The following is a 12,959-nucleotide window of genomic DNA, read 5'->3' as shown; positions in this document are numbered from 1 at the left end:
AGTAGAGCCATTTCTGATAATGTGGGCAATTTTATTTTTCGTCCTCTGTGAAATTAGAATTTACAGTTTTATATTCAGGTAAGTTTTCTAACAGAATAGTTAAATCACTGACAGGATAATAGTCATGAACATCTTCTTAAACATCTTTACCTTTTCTGGAGGATTTTTTCTTCAGAGATTAGATTAATCTTCCATAGGAAAAAGGATAGGTCTATTTCCTTACCAGTGAGACATCTAATTTCTGAAACATTGATACCAAGGACATGATGTGACTCTTAAGTTTCATTAAAACTAAATGTCAGTGAACTATGTCCTCATAGCTTAATGACCTTCTCTCTTAATGTCACTCCATTGAAGTATTATCATTTAATAAATATTCCAATCAGAAACACCTAGACATTTCAGCATTTTTAGTTTTTGGTGCTTTATATTATCTGATGTGCCAGCAGTATTAGAAGCCAGGCATCATTTGTTTCTTTAATATATCATGCCAGATCACTTAACTGAGGTAGAATGTTTTCCCAGTCGCTTTTCAGGTGGTCAGTCATTTAAATTTCTCATATACCATTCTCTCCTGTTGGAGAATTTTTTCCTTTTGACAGCATATTTTTGTAATATATGCACCAGTTGCAACTGAACCTGTGCCAGAAGGAGGGAAAAAAATTACCTGCACTTTGAAGCAAGAGGGGAGGCCTAGAGAACACTTTAGCCATTTTAATTGCCAGGAAGACAGATTATGTCGCAGCTGGTGCCTGGAAAACCCATTAGGATCTCTTGCAGAGACCAAATGAATGTACTTTGAAAATAGCCCAGTGGCATTATGTGAAGACAAGCTGTTACTGTACAATGACACAAAAATAACAGTCATATTTATTATGACTTAAGGTGGGACACCAGTCATTTAAAGCCGTTTAAAAAATGGGCAAACCAAAGATAGCAAGCATCCTGTAACTTGAGAAATGAGAAAACCTCGAGGTAAAACCAGTTCGTTGAAAATGTTAGTTCTGTAATAGAAACATTCCTAATTGGACAGAATAAGGGGTAGTGTACAGGCACAGATTTGTATCATTTGGCTCTTACCCCAGATGACAATTGGAAGAAGGCAGGGATTATTTTAGCTTCACAGTAAATGCTGATAAGTAAAATTCATTCATCAGGTTTGAAAGGTGTGAACTTCCTTGATAGGGCCCTCAGGGCAGTTATTGTAGGGAATAAGAGAGTTTCTCATTATTTTGACAGCAGCACAGAGACATCTGCATTGTTCTTTGTGTATAGAAGTGTATGGGTCAAAATGGCTTCAGGCCACATAGCAATAATTATGATTTACAATGTTCCATTTCTTCATAAGAGTTAAATGCTCTTTTGCTTATTCCCACTCAGAATATTCTTTTGAAAAAAACTAGTATTCACAAGTTGAGGAGATTAAAAGTATGTTTTCTTTGGAGACAGGTTGAAAGGAGACCTCTACATGGAGAAGATGAAATTTGATGAATTCATGTATGCCTTAATCCCCACAAAGAATGAAAAAAAGTAAATTACAGAAATAGATTTTAAAATGCAAATATAGAATTGGCTGTAAAAGGGATGCAGTTGGTACCAAACGCTTTTTTTTAATTACTCTTGATTTATTTACAATGTTTGTATACATTGTTTTTCACAAAAGATCCTTCCCATTTCCTTCACTCCCCGACCCATCAAATTGTGCAACCCTATAATTAATACCCTACCTCCCCATCATCACCCTTCTATTTCCACCTTCCCCTCTGCCTGGGATCCTCATACTCAGTCTGTAATAATGGTGTAAACCATTTTCTGATCAAAATTTTGTGCCACTTACTAAAAGTGGTCTTTTATCTCTTTATTTACTTGAAATGATTTAAAATTTCGGTCTATTTCTTTTTTGGGCCTCTTTCCTGTGCTTATTTTTTATGTTTTTGTTGACCTCCAATTCATAACAAAATGAAACTGGAACAAAATGCTGCCTGCTATGGATCAGTGGTGATTAATTTTATAAAACACAATGTATGGGAATGATACTATGAAACACACTGAGAGTAGAGGAGTGCATGAATCACAATTTATCTAAGTGAAACACAATATATAGGAAAGTTGTATGCAAACCAATATAAAATAAAAATAATTTTTTAAAATGCTGTATGCTCCCTTACCATCGGCCATGATCTTGATTCTTGATTGAAGCATTATGAACTGTAGGACTTTGATTGACTACTTTTCAGAAAGAGTGCCTTGCTTTTCTTACTAGTCCATTTTAATATGTAAGTTCTGCTGAAATGTGTTCAACTAAACATATTTGAAAGTCTGGACACTATTTTAGTAATATAAACTAGCCTTGGAGTAACTCAGTAAATGGTTTTTAACCGAATAGAGACAAAATAATAAAGTTGTAGGAACAGGAAGTTAAAGTAATATTGCTCCTTTTACAAGTAAGAGGATTTTAGAGTGGCGGTAGCAAGAAGGGTTTGGGGTTTGATTGTTTCAGTGTGGAACACTTTGTGGTCTGTTACTTGAGTCTGATTAGACCCCTGATTAGGAGCATTTCCTTTGTTTTTGGTCAGATTTGTAGATATGATGGAACAGGTGAATATAGTCCTTATTTGGTCTTTATTGTAGAATAGAGGAGCTTTGGGACTGGCCCATAGCTTGCTAACACAGGCTGCACATCTCAGGAGGTCCAAATCCACCAGCTGCTCTGAGGGTGAAATGTGGACAGCTGTTCAGATTTACGGCTTCAGAAATGTGATAGAAGGTTACTTGTTCCTCGGAAACAAGTCAATGACAGTGGATTTTAGTTTTTAAGATTTTTAGTGCAAGAATACAAAAGAATCCTAGGGGGGTTAAAATGCATGGCTGCAGTGGAGATACCTCTGAGAAGTACCAGCCCTTTGGGGCTTCCTGATCATTTCTGCCCTGAGGCTGCACCTGGAAGGGGGTTGCTGCCGCCCAGCGGCTCAGGTACCCATTGTATGCCTCCTGGGAGAGATCCTAGGTTTGCCCTCTTGATGCTCTCTACCCCAGGGCAGCTTGTTAGATGGGCACATCATTGATACCTCCCTGACCCGAGACCCTCTGGTGATAGAACTTGGCCACAAGCAGGTGATACCAGGGCTGGAGCAGAGCCTTCTAGACGTGTGTGGGAGAGAAACAAAGAGCAATCATTCCTTCTCACATGGCCTATGGAAAACGAGGATTCCCACCATCTATACCAGCAGATGCAGTGTTGCAGTTTGATGTGGAGCTGATTGCACTGATCTGAGCCAACTACTGGCAAAAGCTCATAAAGGGTATTTTACCTCTGGTAGGCATGGCCATGGTGCCAGCCCTCCTGAGTCTCATTGGGTATCACCTGTACAAAAAGGCTAGGAGACCCAAAGCCTCCAAAAAGAAGCTCAAGGAATAGAAATGAAATAAGAGCAAAAAGAAAGAAACAAACAAAAGAATGCGTGACTAACTTCAACCTCAAGGGTTTGAGCCCACCAGTCACTTGATGTGAGAAGATGAGGCTGTCTGCTTCTGTGAAGATTTACATCCTCTGAAACCAGTTCTCTCTTCTGTACAGTTCTTAATGAGTCAGAATTTATTCAGCAGCTATAAGTTTGAGCTTAAAGATTTAAGAGTTGCACCTGTAGTAAGTGAATGAGATTATGATGAATAATTTGTTGTATGGTGGAGATGACTCCAGGGGTTCAAAACTAAGACAATTTATATAACATTAAAAGCAAGTACAAGTTGTCCATAGTTAGACCGTTTGCAACTTCTATGATGATATTTATTAGTGTTTAGGAACTGTGTGGCTAAGGTATCAGAAAAGTCTCCTTTTCTTTCATTAAGCATTATAAACCATATTGATTGTTGGTGGCCTACAACCCTGGTATTACAATGCTTTTCATTGTTATTAAAACTAAATTAGTATCTCTGATTTACGCAGTTTTTTTCTAAATTTCTCTTATTTTTGTCTGATCGCAGCTCAGGAAAAGAACTTTATTTTTCGTCCTTAGATGTCTCTATTACCAATCTTGCAGGCTAGTCTTTTAAAGGCTGGCCCAGACTTTGTCATATTCTAGCCCTGAAGTAGGGTTACCCTATGACACAACTTTGTACATGTATAGTTTCCTATTACTCACAACATTGTACTTTAAGAGAAATCTTGAAATTGTCTTTTTAACTATGAATCCATTCTGCAGTCTTTCATTTCTGGAATAGTACATCATATTTTTGTCTGATTCAAAGTGTCTCAGGCCAGTCCATCTCAGTTCATTGATGTCAGTGTCAATCTTCATGAATTCCATTTAACTTTTCACAACTTCGTTTCCTACATTCATACTTAGTACATTCCAAATTCCAATTATTAGTGATTTGCAACTGTTTCTCCTCATTTTCGAGTTACTTCCCATCTGGGCTCTGACTCATAACAATATAATCACCCTCATTCCTCAAGAATCTTGGATAGGGTTTTTAAAGGCCCGTCGTTTCAGAAGTGGATAGCCAATCCTTTTTCCTAGTCTTTCTTAACCTGGGAGCTATGTTACAGTCTGTCTACTGTGGGCGACCCTTCTGTTGTTTGAGACACCCAGTGCCACAGCTTCCACCATTATAGCATCCTACAAGGAAATTGAGGATTTCTACCAACTTTTACAGTCTGAATTTGACCACACATGCAATGAGGAGGCATCAGTGTTTAGCACTGGTGACTGGAACACAAAAGCTGGAAACAGTGATGGGCTATGTTATGCATTGATGACTGGAACACAAAAGTTAGAAAAAGAACAGGGGTCAGAAAGTACAGATTTTGTGATGGAAATGAGGGTGGAAATAGAATGTGCACTTTGTTCATAGCAAATAACTCTTTTTAAAAAACTTAACGACAACTTTGCACATTTACCTCACCTGAAGGATTGCAGAGGGATCAGATTGACTATATTTGTGGGGAAAACCACTAGAGAAGCACAATATCAGCAGTCAGAACCAGACCAGGTACCCATTGGGGATCAGACTATTAGTTAGTTATTCAGGTGTGAGTTCAAATTGTTGCTGAAGAAAATGAAAACTGGTCCACAGGAACCAAAATATGACCTTGAGTCTATCCTAGCTGAAATTAAGAATCATCTCAGGAACAGTTTTGAGGTATTTAACACCATTGACTGAAGAACAGAAAACTATGGGTGGATGTCAAATGTACCATCCTTAAAGAGAACAATGACAGAAGACAGTAAAAACCAAAATGGATCAGAAGAGACTATGAAAATTGTACTAGAGTATCGTGAAGCCAAAACAAGAGATGCTGAATTATAAGAGCTGAACAGATTTCAAAAGGCACCTCGAAAAGACAAGCAAATTATTATAACAAAATGTGCAAAGAGTTGGAGTCAGACTGAAAAAAGAAGCAACTTTTCAGCATTTCTCAACACTGGAACTGAAAAACAAGATCAACCCTCGTATTGCAACACTGCGAGATGCTATAGGCAAAATCTTGAATGATCCAGAAAGTATCCAGAGAAGATGGAAAGGTGCAATCCTGAAGCCACCTGGTTTGAATGTACCAGCTGGTCCGCAGGAGAAGGAGGGGCAATCTCCTCCTGTGCTGGTTGGATCTGATTCAGTAGTACACAACAAAAGGGGGGTGGGGGGAGATTGAAGGAATACATAGAGTCACTGTACCAGAAAGAATCATTTGACACTGAAAAAACTTCAAGAAGTACCATATGAATGGCCACTGGTAATGAAGGATGACGTTCAAGTTGCACTACACTCACTGGTGGAAACTAAGGCCCCAGGAATTGATGGAATACGTACTGACAATTTTCAGCTAATAGATACAGCCCCAGTCTATGCAAGGAAATTTGGAGGATAGCTGCCTGACCCATTGACTGAAAGAGGTCCATATTTATTCCATTTCTAAGAAAGGTGACCCTGAAAAATGTGGAAATGGTTCGACAATAACATTACTCTCAAATGCAAGTAAAATAACTGCTGACGATCATCCAAAAATGTCTAGAAGAACTGTGGGAAGGAGGGTACAGATTTGTTAATTAATAATATTTTAGACTTGTCTTTCTTAAACAAAGATACTTCAGTTCTCTAGGAAAAAAAATGTCTAGAAGAGTACATTGATAGTTCAGGCTGAGTTGAGAAGAGACTGTGACACCAGAGATATTATTGTGAATGTCAGATGAGTCCCCTGAAAGCAAAGAATACCAGAAGAGTCCACTTGTGTTTTATTGACTATGCAGAGGCATTTGATTGTGTGTACCATAATAAATTGTGGCTAATATTGAGAAGAATGGGAATCCCAAAACTATTATCACTTGAGGAATCTATGTCTAGATCAAAAGCTGGTCTGTCTGGTTTAAAATCAGGAAAGGTACGCACCAAGGATGTATTCTTTCTCTGTTCGTGAGTCTGGACTCTATGAAATGGAATGTGGCATGACTTATCAATATCCTGCATTAGCACAAATGACCCAGCCTTGCTTGAGGAAAGAGAGAAGTACTTGAAACACTTGAAGAAGATTCAGAACTACAGTCTTTTCTTGCTGTTTTAACAACTGCTGTGAACATAGGTGTACATATATCCATTCCTGTTTCAGTTCTAATTTCCTTGGCATATATTCCTATCAGTGAAATAACTGGATCATACAGGATTTCTAGGTTCAACTTTTTTGAGGAAATACCAAACTGCCTTCCATAGTGGTTGTATCATTTTGCAATTCCATTAGCAGTGTCTAAATGTCCCAACTTCACATTCTCTTCAATATTTCTTGTTTACAGTTTAGTTGAACTTAGCTACTGCTGCTGGAGGGAGATGGTATCTCATTATTTGATTTGCATCTCTCTAATTGCTAGTGATTTTGAACATTTCCTCATGTGTTTCTTGGCTATCCAAATGTCCTCTTTTGTGAAGAGTTTTTTCATGTTTTTTACTCCTTTTGTGATTGGATTATCATTATTTTTCTTGTGGATTATCAGTATTTTTCTGTAAACTTCAGTTATGAGACCCTTGTCTGAAATATCATTACCAAATATTTTTTTCCAAATCTACGGGCTTTTTATCCTACTGGAGAAATTTTTGATGCACTTAGGGATTTATTTTTAGAAGGTCTCATTTGTCAGTTTTATCTTCTTTAATAAAATAAAAACACCTCAAATGTCCATCAGCAAGTACAGGGATTAAAAAATTGTGATACATTCACAAAATGGAATAATACTAAATTTAATACTAAAACGATTTTGTAAAAGACTATATAAATTGGGGAAGACTGTTATGCTAGGTGAAATGTCTCAGTACCATAATAACAAATACTGCATAATAAGGCCACTATTGTGGAAATAGAATTACTGAGCAAAATATGAATAAATGTTTAAAAGTGGACCAGCAAAAGGGGAAGGTGGAATCAATCTCTGGGATAACAGGTTAATGGATGGATGGGAGGAGGTTGAGGTGAAATAATGGGAAAGGTTCAGTTGGCCTCGAAAAGTGGTAATAGGCATAGAGCAATGGTAATTAAATATATGAAATACCATATATGTGAATATATAAAACACAAAGCACATATACAAAACATGTATGTGAATGATTATATGCAAATGAAGATTTTTTAAAAACAAAAGAACTACAGCTTTTATTATGGATTACATTTTAAAATCAAGATAAAGGTCCTCAACACGTGGCCAACAGTCAATATCATAATAGATGGAGAAATAATTTTAGCTTTCAGTGATTTTTTCCCCTTGCTTGAATCTACGTGAACACCATTGATACTAGCATTCAGGAAATCAGGAGACATTCTGCATTGGGCAAGTCCACTGTTAGAGACTTCTCCAAAGTACTTAAGAGCAGTGATGTCGGTTTGAAGACTAAGGTGTGCCTTATTTAGAAAGTGGTCTTCTCAGTCACATACTACACATCCGAGAACTGGACAGTGAATAAAGATGACAGAAGAATTGAATCTTTTCAGTTATGATTCTGGAGAAGAGTTCTAAATATCCTATTGACTGCCAAAAGAACAGACAGATACATTTTGGGGGGAAAGTCTAGCCAGAGTGCTCCCTAGAGGCAAAAATGGCAAATCTTTGTTTCATACTTTACACATATAGCTAGGTGAGGCTATTGCCTCGAAAGGTGGAGGGTCGGTGAAGGACAGGAAGAGTCCTAACGATATGGATTGACATGGTGACTTCAGCAGTTGACCATGGTGCATCAGAGATGATGATGATGGCATAGGATAAGGCATCGATCAAGTTGGCTGTTCATAGGTTCACTTTTAGTCATACTTGACTTGATGACACCTAGCAACATGAGACAACTTTACTTTCAGAAAGTGACTAAAATGTGAAGCTGTTGCCGAAAAACATCAAAGATTACAGCCTTCAGAATGTGTTATATCTCAGCATCAAGAGAACAAATATCCTCACCAGTGGACTAGTCGGCACTATCATGATAGGTGGGAAAAAAGAATGATGTTGTCAACAGTTTCATTTTACTTGGATCTGTAATTAGCATCCATCATAGGAGTAGCAGCCAAGAAATGAAAATATGTGTTTACTTGGGAATATCTGTTACTAAGGAACTTTCCAAAGTGCTGAAGAGTAGGGATGTCAGTTTAAAAACTAATACCGAGCCCCATGGTATTTTGAGTTGCATCTTGTGCATGGGAAGGTTGGACAGTGAATAAGATGGCCAGATCACAGAAGAATTGATGCCTTTGTATTTTGATGTTGGAGAGGCGTTTTGAACGCATCATAGTGTCAGAAGAACAAGCTAAGCTTATCTTGGAAGACTGTTAATCTTAATGGGAATAGATTACCCATCTTTCTGTTCCAAACATGGGTTGCATTCAGATCACTGGCTCTTCGATTAGTAACCTGACAAATAGCACACTTGCTACTAGGGCTGCTGACAATACTAGGCAGGGCCTATGTTCTCTTCTTGCCTCAAATGTCATTTTCAAATGTTTTCAAGGTACCTTGTAAAATTATCCTGTGAATTACTCATCTCCAGTATCCTCACCCAGAAACTAACACTTTTGATTAACAGGCTCACTCTTGACTGATGGTTACATTAAAAAATTTACAATCTCCCCCCCATAAACATTTGTAACCTTGGACACCTGGTAGGGAGTCCCCATGACTTGGAATCAGTATGATGTCAGTGGGTTTGGGAGTAGAGACATTGAGATTAGCATGTAGAAAATAAAAAGCAAAAAAGATTGGGGATAATATTTTATACTTCCTCATTTCTGAGATGCTGCTGTTCTAACATCTACAGAAGGAAGCCTACTAGAGATTATGAAGAAATAGATTATTGTATTTTAGAGTTCAGAAAAGTCATAGTTGGAAATATTTGACAGAATAAGTTATATATATGAAGTGATAGGACAGATGACTTTAAATGATTCATTTGTATTCTTTTTATCTAGGAGTATAATCTTCAAGTCAGAAATAGCAGAGTTGATATTACCACAAGGAAGTCAAGCCCTCCTAGAACAGTGTGTGCCCGGTTGCCAGTTGTACCAGGAAAACTCAGTGAAGACATTTAGATTAGTATTTACATTACATTATATTAATAACAAGAAATAGTTATTAAGTGCCAGCAAGTCAACTGCAGCTCATATTGCTGTCCTCACCACCTGTGGTGTGCTCACAGTCACTGTCTCTGTCCATTTTGTTGAAGTTATTCCTCTTTTTTTACATCCCTGGATCCTCCACCTTTCTCAGTATGTCTTTTTTCCAAGGACCGGCCCCATCTAACAATGTGCCCAAATTACGGTAGAAAAATTTTGGCCATCCTATCCTCTAAGAAGCACCCTGGCTGCATTTCCATAGACAGACTTGTTTGTTGTTTATCACTCTGTGAGTTATTCTTTCTTCTTCAACACTACAATTCAAAGGCATTGATTGTTCTTCTGTCACCCATATTCATTGTCCAACTTTCACGTGTATAGAAAGGAATTGACAGTACCATGACTTGGATCATGTACCTCTTAGTCTATAAACTGAAAACCTTACTGCTTAACCTTTGGAGAAGTGGCAATTTTTTCTTCTTAACTTACTATTTTTTTCCTTTTTACACATTTTCTCCCCTTTACCCCTTCCAGCTCACCCTATAATGTGCCCCTTGTTCTAGATTGTTCTCATATATATAACACAATAATCTTACATTCCTTTGCAGCATTACTTCCCCTCATCTGCTCTAATGCAGTGTTCATTATCTATCCACTCTTTCTCCTTTCTCTCCCCATCCCCACCCCCAATGTCTGTCCTGTTTTGTAACAGCGATGTTAATGCAGTATTCGTCCTTTTGTTAATGTGATACCTCGATCGGCATAATGCTCTCAAGTCTCCCCCATGTTCTGTGGTATTTTACTATTTCATTAGTTTTTAGTGCTGTGTAGTATACCATTGTGTGAATCTACCAAACTTTTTCTACCCATTCAGTTGTTGCTGGCACTTAAGTTCCTTCCATATTTTTGCTATTTTGAGCAATGCAGTAATAAACATAGACGTTGATTTCAGATGTAAGCAAGAAGCTGCTGAAGATTATCCAAAAATGTCTGGAACAGCACATCAGCAGAGAACTACCAGAAGTGCAGGCTGGGTTTAGAAGGGCTCATGGTACTAGAGATATTGTAGCTAATGTTAGATGGATCTTGGCTGAAAGCAGGGAGTACCAGAGGAATGTCCATCTGTGCTTCATTCATTATGCAAAGGCGTTTGACTGTGTGGACCATAACAAACTGTGGCTGACTCTGAGAAGAATGGGAATCCCAGAACACTCGATCGAGCTAATAGGAAACTTATGCTTGGACCAAGAGGCAGTCGTCACAACAGAGCAAGGAAACACTGCATGGTTCAAAATTGGGAAGGGCGTATGCCAGGAATGTGTCCTGTCTCCATACCTTTTCAACCTTTATGCAGAACAGATCATCCGGGGGCTGGGCTTTGAGGAGAAATGTGGCATCAGGATTGGTGGAAGATCTATCAGCAATATGCATTATACAGATGACACAGCCCTGCTTGCTGAAACTGAGGAGGACCTGAAATGCTTGCTGCAGAGGGTCAAGGACTGCAGGCTTCAGTATGGATTGAGGCTCAATGTCAAAAAGACAAAGATTCTCACCAATGGGCCAATTGGCAGCATCAGGATGGATGGTGAAGAGATTGAGATTGTTCACAGCTTTAGTCTGCTTGGCTCCATAACCAACACTCTTGGTGCCAGCAACCAGGAAATTAAAAGACATATTGCGATGGGAAAGTCTGCTGTTAGGGACCTCTCTAAAGTACTCAAAAGCAACGATGTGTCTCTGGAGACTAAGGTGCATCTGGTACAGGCCATGGTCTTTGCAGTCACTTGTTATGCATCAGAGAGCTGGACAGTGACCAGGGAGATAAGAAGGAGAATTGATGCTTTTGAGCTTTGGTGTTGGAGAAGAGTGCTGAGAGTGCCATGGACTGCTAAGAAAACAAACAGATTCATCCTGGAGAGGGTTGAACCGGGCTGCTCTTTGGAGGCAAGGATTCTGAGGCTTCGTCTGACATACTTTGGTCATGTTGTAAGGAGGGATTGGTCCTTGGAGAGGGACATCATGCTTGGGAGGGTGGAGGGCAGGTGCAGGAGGGGAAGGCCCTCAGAGAGATGGATTGATTCCGTGACTGGGGCAATTGGGATGAGTGTGTCGGAGACAATGAGATTGGCACAGGACAGAGCAGAGTTTAGAGCTGTTGTACATAAGGTCACTATGAGTTGCAACAACAACAACAAAGGAATTTGGGATATCTGTAGCTTGTTGCCTATAACTAGTAGAAGATGAGGTCAATGAAAACATACCTCAGATAACTTATCTCTTCAGAGACCTAAAATATGTGAGTGCAATTTACAGTGCACTGTGTAACCAGCTCTGTCTTGGAGGACAGAAACCAGGGTAGAATGGTGAAAAGACTTGGAATATGTTGTCAGCAGTAGCCAATCTTTGGGGGAAAGACGTCATGTTGAGAAAGGAGGAGAGTCAGAGAAAATCAAGATGACTTTCAACAGCAAGGATTGACAGAGTGACTCTCTTAGTGGGCTCCAGCATGTCGGAGGTTGTGAGGACGAGACAAAATAGGGCAAGTTCACATCTTTTGTTCATAGGATCCTATAAGTCAATGTTGTTATGTGCCATTGAGTCACTTGTGACTCATAGCGACCCTATGTACAAGTGCCCGAAATGCCGTCCTATCCTGTGCCAACTTTGCCATCTCAAACACACTCATTCCCACCACCTCAATCACAGAATCGATCCATCTCCTCAAGGGTCTTCCTCTCCTGTACTGTCCCTCCACTCTACCAAATATGATGTCCCTCTCCAAGGACCCCTTGCAACATGCCCAAAGTATATCAGACGAAGTATCAGAATCCTTGACTCCAAGGAACATTCCGGCTTCACCCTCTCCAGGACAAACCAATTTGTTCTCCTAGCAGCCCATGGTATATTCAACACTCTTCTCCAGCACCACGGCTGAAAGGTATCAATTCTCTTTCTAGCATCCCTGTTCACTGTCCAACTCTCTGAAGCATAGCACGTAATTGCAAAGATAACCTGGATCAGGCACACCTTAGTCTCCAGCCTGACGTTGTTGCTCTTCGGTACTCTTGGGAGGTCCCTCACAGTTAACTTTCCCAATGCAATTCGTCTCTTGATTTCCTGGCTGCTGTTACCAAGAGTGTTGACTGTGGAACCAAGTAAACTAAAACTGTTAACTATCTCAATCTCCTCACCATCCACATTGATGCTGCCAATCAGAATCTTCATTTTCTTGATGTTGAGCTTCAATTCATGTAGAAGGCTGGAGTCCTTGACCTTCTGCAGCAAGCGCTTTAGGTCCTCCTCAGTTTCAGCAAACAGGGTTGTATCATCTGCATAATGCAGGTTGTTGTTGACTCTTCCACCAATCCTGATGCCACAT

At 39.3% G+C, this 12,959-nt stretch overlaps 1 pseudogene; it reads left to right on the top strand.

The window, feature by feature from the left end:
- Positions 1 to 2,864: 2,864 nt before the first annotated feature.
- Positions 2,865 to 3,469, top strand: LOC102858702 (annotated as a pseudogene).
- The last annotated feature ends 9,490 nt before the right edge of the window (positions 3,470 to 12,959 follow it).

This window comes from Elephantulus edwardii, unplaced genomic scaffold (assembly GCF_000299155.1).
Source record: "Elephantulus edwardii isolate Elephantulus edwardi_28Jun2011 unplaced genomic scaffold, EleEdw1.0 scaffold00019, whole genome shotgun sequence".
Lineage (NCBI taxonomy): Eukaryota > Metazoa > Chordata > Mammalia > Macroscelidea > Macroscelididae > Elephantulus > Elephantulus edwardii.
Note: the sequence above shows the minus strand (reverse complement) of the source record. Positions and strands in the feature narration are given on the sequence as shown.